The sequence below is a fragment of the Malania oleifera genome, chromosome 13 (assembly GCF_029873635.1).
Source record: "Malania oleifera isolate guangnan ecotype guangnan chromosome 13, ASM2987363v1, whole genome shotgun sequence".
NCBI lineage: Eukaryota > Viridiplantae > Streptophyta > Magnoliopsida > Santalales > Ximeniaceae > Malania > Malania oleifera.
The window spans coordinates 31418067-31431051 of NC_080429.1; the positions used below are offsets into that span (position 1 = coordinate 31418067).

General features: G+C 32.6%; 1 long non-coding RNA gene across 1 annotated transcript; it reads right to left on the reverse strand.

Annotated features, from left to right (window-relative positions):
• Positions 1-5988: 5988 nt before the first annotated feature.
• LOC131146154 (uncharacterized) lies at positions 5989-11696 on the reverse strand. The gene is made up of 4 exons (XR_009134248.1): positions 9050-11696; positions 8896-8943; positions 7313-7346; positions 5989-6271 (listed from the first exon to the last, which is right to left on the reverse strand). It is a non-coding gene; the product is annotated as an uncharacterized LOC131146154 (long non-coding RNA).
• Between the last annotated feature and the right edge of the window lie 1289 nt (positions 11697-12985).

Genomic DNA, 12985 nt, shown 5'->3' on the forward strand with positions numbered 1-12985 from the left:
ACATATTTCCTATTAAAAAATCATTTGCAAAATAAAGTGGTACTTGTAATAAAATTTCTCAATATTTTTTAAAAATTAATTTTATGCCATTCAAGAAATCTTTACTCTTTTGTTCTTGTTTTTGACTTTATATTTCCAATATCTATATCTCTTTACTCATTATCATTATTATTATGATGGTTTCTTTATTTTGTTACTATGATCAACTCTCCTTATCCTGACAACAGATGAATTCAAATATATTATTTGTATGTTATTCAAATTATGCAAAGGAATGACCAAGAAATTCAATTTTATTTGGAAAAAATTTTCAAACATATATATATATATCCAGAAATCAGCATCAACTAATGTTTTATTTGCTTTTGTGAATGACCCTCTTCATCTCAATTATTTGATTTAGTTTGGATTTGCTCAAAAGATGATTATAAACATTGATGAGTTTTGACAATTTAAATTTGAAGGTGGCCTATTAACATCTTTTCATTCACAAAAATAACTTTAATTTTAAAAAATAATAATAAGCTCTTTTCAATCATCTTTTATTTTAATGATATCATAAAATATGTTAATGTTTCCCATTTATAAAGGAACATTCCAGCAGGACGTTTACGAGCTTTAAGGTCATGCCACCAATCAGGGTATCCATGCAATTTGAAACAGGTTTCACGTGTGTGCTTCTGGTTTCCACAATGAGAACATTTTTTTGAATTAGTGGAATTTCGAGGCTTGGAAGATTTACTAGGGACATAGGTGCTTAACGTAAGTGATTTTGAGGCCAAGACAACCCCCTGGAGCTCATCGGGGTCATGGGTAGTCATAACCTGCTTTCGAATAGCCTCCCGTCTAACACGCGCATACGCTTGTTCGACAGTAGGAAATGGTTTCATCTGCAAAACATCAGCCCGTATTTTGTCTAGTCGATCGTCAAAACCATCCAAAAACACATAAACACGGTCTTCCTGGATGATTCGATTATAGTGCTGAATATCAACAGAGCATTCCATAGGATTTGGTCGGTAGAAATCAATTTCACGCCATAAACCCTACAACTCAGTATAATATTTTTCCAGCGAGCCAGCGGCTTACTTTAGCAGTGTCACACGGCGTCGAAGATCATACCCTTGTGATGTATCACTACCATCAAAGAAGGTAGTGGCAATGGAATCCCAAATTGCCTTTGCCGTAGGAAACCAAATAAAATTGCCAATCAAGGACCAATCCATGAAAGAAATTAACTAACCTTTAACAATGTCGTTATCGGTGCGCCACTTGCGAAAGGAGGGATCAGTGGATAGCGTCTGGGGAAAGTCGCCATTAATGTACCCCAATTTATCCTTACCAGAGATATACATCTCAACAACCTGGGACCACAATGCATAGTTGGAACCATCCAACTTAATGCCGATCGGAGCAGCGGATGTTTCAGTGGTGATGGTCGGGGTTCGAGTGTTGTTCAAAACCTCGGTCATCCTTGTAGTCAATTCAAGGATAGAATCAGAGAGATTGGACGTGTCGCCAAAAGAGTTCAGATCATCAGAGTCCGTCATTAATAGAGGTATGGTTAGGATGCTATACAGGAAGCCAGAACTCGTTTGGCTCTGATACCATATAAAAAATCTGTCTTTTGTATTCAACGCATTTTTTTCTCAACCGTCTTTCCTTTCTTATATACAAAAAAACTTAACTTTGTTATACAGTTTTTCATCTCCTAAACTCAAGCTAACCACCCTAATTTATGGGATGTTATAAATTTTAAATGCCTCAAATCTCTCTTGGTTGTTTCCAATGACAGCTCACGCCAACACAAAAGTATTTATTTTTTCAAATTTTAGGAGAGATCAGTATTTTTTACATGAGTTACAAGTCACCCTTAAGAATCGTATATGAGATTTTCACCTCATATGGCTCCTCGTTCAATTCTTTAGTAGTCATGAGATCTCTTTCCTCATTCGAGAATACCAACCCTACAATGATAGTCCTTCCTAAGTATTGCACGCATTTTTATGACTCAAGCATCTTCCTAATTTGGCCAATTAGCTCATCAAGAGCACAAAACCTTATTGACTAATCTGCCCAATGAGCAAACTTAATAGACAAGATACAATAGTCAAATAGTATCTTTTATTCTAGTAGAGAAAAATATTAATTTTTCCAAGAATTATTGAAGAATTATTCAAATCTAAATTCAAGACTCAAATTCAAGAATATTGAAGAAACAATATTCCTTAACCCATAAATCTTTATTACTTCTACATGATTTTAGGGCACAAGAAGCAGGAATTTGTTGGATTTGTTTGATCTTTTAGGAGAAAATAGAGAAAAATAAAGGAAAGAGAGGAAGTTTAGAGAGTGAATCTGTTTGGTTAGTGAGAAACAAAACCAAAAGAAACAATAGAATACATGAAAATGAGAGAAAAAGAAAAGAAACCTCTAGAAGTAGAAATAGAAGTAAAAGAAAGAAAAGAAGAGGAATTTAGTTGGTGAGGAATTTATTTATTTTTATACATAATGAATCCAAAATTTAATATGAAGCTGAGATTATTAGATTTAATTAAAAGAAATTTCTTAGGAACAAGACTGATGTGGAACACGAACAGAAAGACAGAAACAAAGGGAGAGAATTAAGGAGAGAAATAGAAAGAATAAAGAGAAGGGAATGGCAAGTAAGGAATTGCTGCTACGCAGAAAGTGGGAACTATGTAGAGAAAGACAAAACAAACTAATTTTTTTTTTAGAATAATATGTGTACACTTCTACAAATAAACTACACCACAAATCATTAAATACATCTATCTTGTAGGTATTAACATTTTATGCCTTAAAAATAATAGATGAATTAAAATTTAAAAGATACATTATGCAAAATTAATTTACTGATCTTATTTTTAATTTAGTTTTGTGCTTCTTTCTAATATTTTTCCTGCACATTTTAAAAGTTTTAAGTGATTCGAAACCATTAGTAATTTTTTTAGGACCTAAAAGTTAATTTGGTCTTATTAGCCAGAGCAATAGATTTGTTGAAGTGCTCCAATATTTAACAAAAAGTTGAAAAGAAAACGAGAGAGAGAGAGAGAGAGAGAGAGAGAGAGAGAGAGAGAGAGAGAGAGAGAATTGTATGTGTGCTTCCCTAAAAATTTTACTAATCATAAAATATTGTAGTAAAACTTGGACTAACACAACGAAACACATACTTTGATATGAATCCCAATAGTGTAAATTTTACAGTATTTTTAGTAAAAAAATATTAATATAACATCATGTAATTAGTGGATTTCATATCTTACCATTACTTATAAGTCTACCTAAAACACCAAGGTACAGAGAGTTTCCTGGTTGTAAGCATACATTACTTCTTAAACCAATTTAAGATTAATTATCACAAACAGACTTTTAGTTCAGTAAGGGTACTTTACCTACAAGATTCTTGGCACATGTAAAAAAAATAAAATAAATTGAATAAAAATAGAGTCATCGAAAAAAAAAAAGTGAAAAGATTTCGAAAACTGACCTGACTACTGAAAGCAAATAAAAAACTAGAGACGATACTTAAATTTCTATGATATAAGGTCTTTATTACTGCCACATGAACCAATATGCTAGTATTGTATTGTCCATGTGATGCAATCATAGAATCAATGACGAATTCCTTGACGTTGAATGGGCCATCGAGAATACACCTAATAATTTAATTTTTATTATATTTATCCAAATTCAAATCAAAATTCTAAGATCCAAACTTTCAAATTATAGAGTTATAAACTTTGGTTTTAAGTCACAGCAAAAACATACAAAGAAAAACCATTTTACAAAATGCACTTCAAAAGGCAATCTATTTATAATTTTATGTTGTTACAAAGAGTGTGTATATAATAAATATTTCTAATTAAATTTTAAAGGTAAAGCAGAAACAATAACAACAACAAAATATCAAGTCTTAAGTTTCACTAGGTGAGATCGATTATGAATTTTTTTCTACCAAGTTATGAGATGTTAGAAGAAAAAAAAAATTCAACAAATTTAGGACTATCCAATCCTTGCTCATTATTTCATTTCTAGCTTCTTCTTTTTTTAATCGTAAATATAAATGTATTGATCAAATTGAATATATACCACTGCGTTGGGCATAGCTAGGCAACGGAGGGTTACAAACCCCATCAAGAATGTAAAGCATTACATCACAAAATATGCATCATACATCCAATATTCTCCTAACCTGATATTACATCAAAAAATAGAGTACAATCCAAATTTATCATAAATCACTCTATAGGCATGCTTAATTACCCCAATGAGATAGATTTGCCTTTAACATTTTCCTATTCCTAAAGTGCCAAAGAAAATAGACGGTAGTGGCTAAGCCAATCTTTTTCCCTATCGATTTGATTCCATTACCCTTTGACTCCTTATGCATCCACTTTATAGCCGTTTTCAAAGATGACATAACCCTTACTAGAACGAGCCAACTTCTAATAGCATTCCCCACTAGAGATGAGAATTTGCTTTTGAAAAAATTATGATCTATCATTGCTAATTCTACTGCCCTTCACAATAACTAATTTAGTACTTTTCCTCACTAACACACTATATGACCTACATTGTAAGTGTCTAAAATATTTGAGTTGTCTCTCTTTTAACTTATATAAGAGTTACATCTACCTTATCGTAAATATTTTATTTCCTAAATTATTTTTTAACGTTAAACATTCTCATCTTATTGATCTCTACTTTTTAAATATATTGTGCCAAACTAGTTTTAATAACCCTTCTACAAAATTTCTCTTTCAATTTTAATTTTAAGGGTATTCTATGACGATAAAGCACACGTGAAGTACCTCTCCATTTTACCCAAAGTATAATCAAAGCATTAAATGTTAATAAATGATTCTTTAAGATAACCAATTTTCATTAAGGGGACTCAAACCCCCATTTTCACAAAAAAGAATGGAAAGGTAAATCATACTGAAAGACCCAATTTCCTAACTTATTATGTTAAAATTAAAGGATGAATGTTATTTATTTTGATTCTCTATTTATTTAGTTGGAATAGCAGCTCTTTAATTTCCATATGAGTGGCCCCTACAACAAAACAAATATGGGCGGAAAAATTTTTCATTCTTTTCTATTTTTATTTCTCTTTATGCCCCATTTGAAACTTAAAAAATATTATTAAAAATAAATAAATTCATAAAAAAATCCAATTTTTTATGTTCAATTATCATGGAAATTAAAAAAAAATAAAAATATATCAATTCAATGAAAAAAAATTTAATTTTAATTGAAAAATTAATTAAAAACAATTTAAATAAAAAAATGTAAAATTTAAAATATTTCTTTCAAATTAAATTGATTACCAAATTATTTGACATTCATAGACTTTCTTCATATTTTTTTAATTCAATTCATTAAAATCTTTGATAATTTACAAAACAAAAGCTTACTAATATTTATGTTAATTAATTTTTTATTGAGAAATTTAATACTATCCAATTATATAATTATTTTAAAAATAAATTTTCACTTTAATAAATATTTTACATATTTCCTATTAAAAAATTATTTGTAAAATAAAATAGTATCCATAATAAAATTTCTCCATATTTTTTTAAAATTAATTTTATGCCATTCAAAAATATCTTTACTCTTTTGTTCTTTTTTTTACTTCATATTTCTAATATCCACATCAATTTACTCATTATTATTATTATTATTATTATGGTTTCTTTATTTTATTTCTATAATCAACTCTCCTTATCTTAACAAGAGATGAATTCAAATATATTATTTATATGTTATTCAAATTATGCAAAAAAAGAATGACCACGAAATTACAAATCAACATCATTTTCCTCATTATTTCAATTTGATTTGAAAAAAATTTTCAAACATATATATATATATATATATATCCAAAAATTAGCATCAACTAATGTTTTATTTGTTTATGTGAATGACCCTCTTTATTCCAATTATTTGATTAAGCTTAAATTTGCTCAAAAGATGATTATAAACATTAATGAGTTTTGACAATTTAAATTTGAAGATGGCCTATTAACATCTTTTCATTCACAAAAATAGCTCTAATATACAAGCAACTCTATTGGATAAGATTTAAAAACAAAAAAATAAAAAAAATAATCAACTTTACAAAACCTATATACCAGTAAAAATCACGACAAATATTCCATATTTCATGCGTCGTCACATTTGCAACAAAATTCTTCTTGTGGAACAAGCTCTATTTCCATGGTAGAATGCGCCACAAGAATTCCTTCAAAGATATACAAATTTATAAATTATTTTCCAAGTTAAAATGAGTACAAATAAAAAACAAGTTTCATAGGCAATTTAGTTAGAAGAGTTGTTCAATTTACTAGGAAAGTAAGAAGTTTTAGTGGGTGCAAATTTGTCTTTTAATATAGATGTAATGCTTGGGATTATTAATTAATTAAAAATAATTTAAATAATAATATTAAACTGAAAAATTAATTATTAATAATTTAAATAAAATTTTATATTTAAAATATTTCTTTCAAAAAACTTGATTACCAAATTATTTGACATTCATAATAAACTTTCTTCATATTTTCTAATTAACTAATTTATTACAATTGACTATTTGCCATTAAAATTTTTGATAATTTACAAAATAAAAGCTTACTAATATTTATGTTGATTAATTTTTTATTAAAAAATTTAATACTGCCTAATTACAAAATTACTTTAAAAATAAAATTACTTTAAAAACAAAATTATGAAGTGATAAAATTTCTCCATATTTTTTAAAATTAATTTTATGTCATGAAACCTTTACTCTTTTGTTCTCATTTTTGACTTCATATAACTAAAAGAGACCTAGGCATTAAACTCAACTTTATCTTATGTACGCCCAAAATATGAAAATATATCAAAGGATCAATGAAAAGGAGATAAAGTCCATTAGTTAAAGTAAGAGGTTAGCTCCATAATTTTTCCTCCCTAACAACACATCTATAACAAAAGCATAACTCTTATGATTCAAATAAATATCTATTAGAAAGAAAATCAATAATGAGGAATCTCAAATACCTATAAAAAGGTAAGAAATCTTATCTCATTCACAAAAATAACTTGAAATAATTACTAATTTGTAAATAAAAGTAGAAGGACGGCAGATCTCATGATCACAAGGGTATACTTTAAACAATTTCACAATTATTTGATAATAATAATAATAAAGAAAAGCATTTCAACAATTATTTGATAATAATGTGCATAATAGAAAATATAATGAACCAAGTAAAATATAGTAAGAAATAAATCACAAACTTACTTATTTCCTATATCTCCCATACCAAAGAGAAAGCCTGCAATACAAAACAAGAAAAAAAATAAATTTTAATTATTTTTTTGATAAAATGAAAGAATACAATACAATCATTAGACATAAGCCCAATACAAAATTAATAATATGGAAGCAAACAATGATAAAATTTCTTATAACTGAATTGCTAAAAAAATTAAATAAATGATCCTATAAATTCTTTTCCTTTTTAGTTATTATTGAAGCTTCTTTAACTTTAAATACTCTTTTCTTTTCTTTTTTTTAAAAAAACTAGCGTTTCTCACCTAGGCTAAATGATTTAGTTTTATATTAATTTGTGTACGTGATTTATTGTGATTTATACTTTGGAAGGATACTCTTGAAATCTTATCATTTGAACTTTGAGTTTTCACAAAAATGCTCTTGTTTCAGTGATGTTAACACCCTTTTTTTATAAATAATTGTGAGAATCGACAAGGGCTATGTGATCCTTGCAACCTCAAATAAAGGCTACTCAACGGCAGTATTGCTGGGGAACAGGTAGGTATTTTTCAGCCTGCCATTATGGAACGCTTCTCCTAGGCATAAAGGATTTGAAGTCCCTGTGCACTAATCTGTACAATTTATTTCCCCCAGTTCTTATAAAATTGCTGGCATAAACCCTCTTGCAGGTACCAAAGTTGAATCCATCTCCACCATTTTGATATTCTTATTTTTCAAAAGCTTTTGCATGCAGGCATAATGCTTGCAGAGGATAATGCATTATATATGTTTTGGGAAAACTAATAGTTTTTATCTGAAAAGCTACACTCACGAGTCTTGTCTCTCTGTACAAGAAAGTTGGACATCTTTGCTACGCATATACATCAGAAACTAAAAACCTTGAGCAGAGACTGTGAGAAAAATAAACTCAACAAAATAAAACAAAAAAAATTGATCAAGCATCAAGAACAACAACACCTAATCCAAAACCCTAACAAAACATATCATCAAAACTTAAATACGCTCCGATAGCCCGAAAATTCCTTTCTTAAAAGGTAAAAAAAATAGACGGAAAGCATATCCCGAAATTACCATTCCTCGGCGTCCAAACGGAGGGTTATTCAGAATTATCCCCAAACTAACAGCGAAAGAGAGAGAAAAAAGAAATTAAACGCAAAACTTACACATTTGCGGAGCTGAAAAACATATGAAGAAGCAAATCGACATGCTGGAGATGTCTAGGGTTAGGGTTTGTGTGGGATTTGTGAAGAGAGAACAAGACCACCGACGCTTCCCAAAAGGAAGAGTTGCCTTCCTGCTTAAAAAAGGGGAAGGAGGTGGTTTTATTGAGGGGCCGGTGCGGACTTCAAATCCTCATTAAAGAGGAATTAATAAAGTGGGTTCTATCACGCATGGTGTATGATATCCGTATGGAAAACTAGAGAGAGAGAGAGAGAGAGAGAGAGGGAGAGACAGAGGTCAGTAAAGCCTGCAGTTATTATTGAAATTAAGTACTTCAAAAGTAACTTTCTCATGACTTCTTTGTATTCAATATCTTGCGCCCTGTTTTCAAACGTGTTTTGTAAAATTTTACTACCCAGCTTGCTTACCATGTCCTCGCACTGTTTCAGAGCGTAGCAGCCCTTTCTCCGAGTGTCCTGAGTATCACGATTCAAATCAATACATGAAATCAAATAATTTTAATCAAAATGACCACGCATAGAGAAAAACGCACAGAAAAAAGAGCATAAGAGATTAGATTACCAGATCAGCCCCCCGAGTCCGACGCCATGAGATGAATTTTCCGAGCTTGCTCGAAGAGAGCAGGCAATGTGCTATGGGCGGAGCCAAATAAAGTAGGGAGGAAGACTGGGGTGGCCCTTCGAAATCCGGAACGGCGGTGCTGCAGGGGGGAGACCGAGATGACTCTTCTTAATCTGGGAAGTGAGGCAGATTGAAGGAAACTCTGGCGTCCGCAGTTGGTGAATCAGATTGAATGGAAGATTGCGTCCGCGCGTGTGCACGTGTGAGCGGAGGATAACTGGGCTGGGCGCTGGGCCAAACCCATTTGAGTCCTTGTACGATAGTTAGTTTTTTTTATTGTTGTTTTTGTTACAGGTTGTTAGGTATTAAGGGGGTGACCAGCGGAAAGAGGGAGAGTAGAAAATTAGGAATTGTTTATTTCTTTGGAGAGTGGCTTCTCAAACTAACCAACCCGTAACTTCATTTCCATTTTTATTACATTCAGTATTCATTCCATTTTCTTATTAAAATTCATTCATTCATTTCATTCATTCCATTTTTCTATTGAAATTCATCCAATCGTATAACTCATACTAGCAGATTCATTACAATTGGTAGCAAAGCCAAACTCCTACCACCATGAGAGAGGGAGCTCGCATGAACAAAATTCTAGAGTCCATTGTCGCCCTGAAAAAGTCACAAGAAGAACTTCAGAGATTTTAACAGGTGATCCAGATTGCTCAAGCAGATCAACAGAAGACGCTTATCAATATCACTCAACAGTTGGGAGCTCTTTCTGAGAGTATGAAGTTGCTTAGCAAGCAGAAGATCAACCAGCCCCATAGTTTCACCACCAACAATTCCAACAGCAACACCCTGCTCGGCAGCGATCAGAGACAAATGGTGTCCTCGAAGCTCGTCTCTGCCATTCACCAAATCATCATCAACAACGCAACTTTACTCGCGTGCACTCAGAATCTGGGAGCACCAAGCTCGTCGGATCCGGTCAAGGCACCTGCTAATTAACAGCTGGTCGCTGGAACTAGCGCTCCTGATGCAAAGATTCTAATGAAAGGCGAGGTGGTCGACGAGGAGACAGTTGATGAGATGGACGGTGACGATCAGTGCGAGATCGTGGAGCTCGACGATATGGAATCGCTTGCCGAGCACATCCACTTCTGTGGGATCTGCGGAACGGGGTTTAAGTAGGACGCCGATCTGAGAGCGCACATGCACGCACATGGAAATGCTACACATTCTTTACGTAGGAAAACCCAGGTGTTTAACGATAATCGTCTGCTGAATTTTCATTATGACCCTATTTCTCGTCCTCGGACAAGGCTGCAGAAAATTAAGCCTTACAAAAAAGATTTATGCCTTCAAGCAAACTACAAATTTGTTGTGCTCGACCCTGGAGACGATACACCTATATCGATGGATCCAGATAAAATGTTGCGGTGGGAGGATATTATGTGTGTAAAGTATTTAAAGCCGCATCCCATACAGTGTCCAATTTGCTTGAAATATCCTTTGTGTCCCCAGATAACCTCATGCGAGCATATTTTTTGTTTCTCATGCATTCTGCAGTACTTGTTCATGGGTCTGAAGGATCATAGAGATAACACCCAGATGATGCTTACAGGATCCACCAGACTATGATCGATTGTTTTGAAAGAACAAACCTTCCTAATGCAACTAAAGAAAAGAGGAAAAGAATTCTGCATTTCATAATTGTTGATGGTGGCCCAACAGGTGTGGAGTTTGCAGCAGAGCTTCATGGCTTTGTAAATAAAGATCTAGCTGAGTTGTACCCTGCGCTTAAGGATCTTGTGAAAATAACACTTCTTGAAGCAAGCGACCATATCTTGAACATATTTGACAAAATAATCACTACTTTTGCTGAAGAAAAATTTCAGAGAGATCGTATCCATTTGAAAACAGAATCCATGGTGGTGAAAGTCGCCGACAAAGAAATTTCTACCAAAGGAGGAACTGGTGAAACTTTATCCATACCATATGGAATGGTAGTCTGGTTAATTGGCATCGGGACTCGCCCAATCATAATGGATTTCTTGAAGCAACAAACTCACACGCGTGCTTTAGCAACTGATGAATGACCGAGAGTGGAAGGCTGTGTAAACACATATGCCCTAGGTGATTGTGCCACGATAAATCAACGCAAATTTACGGAAGATATTTGGGCTATATTTAGGAAGGTAGATGAGAACAACTCTGGTAGTCTCAATTTAAAGGAATTTAAAAATGTCATGAATGACATTCGTGAAAGATACCCTCAAGTGGAGATAAAAAGCACTTAAAAAATATTGATGGTTTACTAAAGAGTGCTCATGAGAATCCCGAGAAACAGTGGATCGATATTGAAAGGTTCAAGGCGAACACAGAAACACCCCCTGAATCTGCTAATACTCTCTCTGAAAAAGATGTCCATTGTTTACCAACTTACTTGGAGTTGATGATACTGATGATCAAACAATTAAAGATGAAAAAGGTGTGTTCGCTGGGCATGAGAGCAGAATAGGGCTACAGAGGGAGATAGAAAAATGAACTCAACAATGGCCCCTGAATGTGCAAGTTGTTCGGCTGAACCGCAACCTATGGATGACGGAAGGGATGATTATATGAACTTAAAAAAGGAAAATGAGTCAATTTATGTGGATCGAGTTTGTAATTGTAGTAGAGTTGGTAACGATATGAGAGTTTTTTCTCATTTTATTATAAAAAATAAATAAAATATAAAATAATATTTTGAATGGGAAAATTTTTTTCAAACTAATGCTTACGTAATCTCACAGCTTCATGTTACGAGATTTAAACTGATGGTCGCTCTGCCTTCGACTCGTGGCAAGGAGAGAAACAGCGGGAAGGTGACGCGTGGCGACGCTTGAGGAAATCTCGCAGCTCCAAGCTGTAAGAATTAATGAGGCATCGAACTGGACCGTGACGCGTGGCTGCGAGATTTAATGAGGCATCGATCTGGGATGTGACGCGTGGCGAGAAATCTCGCAGGACTAAGCTGCGAGATTTGTGCATGAAATCCATCCGCGTGATGACACGTAGTAAATCTCGCAGGATAGTCCTGCGAGATTTGCTTCGTCTACTCCAATCCTTCCCGAGTTCTCTCAGAAGACAATATCGTAGAGGAGAAGGTTGCAGACCGTTCGAACTGAGCTGCAGAGGACCGGTGGCAGGTTACCGTTCAAGTGGCAGGTGACCGTTCGGGCGAAGGCGAGGTGAGACTATTTAAGGGCCGAAGATGGGGTATGTTATTTTTTATTTAGGAAAAAACGTGAATATATTATTTAACTTATTGAGATTTATTTTATGTTTTGAGTTGGTTTCGTATCATATTTGCGTTCCGATATTTGGGTTCGTTGCTGCATCTAGAGGAAGGTTATTAGTTTTTTTAATTAATAATTTTATTAACGTTTGTGTCTCTATTTGTATGTGTATATACTCCATGTGTATAATGATTTGTAGAACTTGGTATTGCTGTACACTTAGGACCTGTTTAGTTCTTGAAAATTATTTGTTTTTTCCATTTCCAGGTTTATTATTACTATTTTTAGAAATTGAATGTTTAATTTCAATTGTGTCAGTTGAGTAGTTTTGAATATTTCAGTTTAGAAAATTTATTTATTATTTGCTTAATTGATATTACTTAAGATTTTATGTTTCATAATAAAAAATCGAACAGTAACATCAAACCAAACCAAATCGAAAAATTGGTTAACCATTTCTTTGGTTCAATTTTGGTCACAAAATTTTAATTTTTTTCATTTATCAGTTTGGTTTTTATTGGGCCCATTCAATAATCACAATTAACTAAACCAAACCGATATACTATAAATATATATATAATGCATATTATGTATAATATCATGTAAATTATTAATAATTTAATGTTGAATATTTTAAATTAAAAAAAGCATATTGATC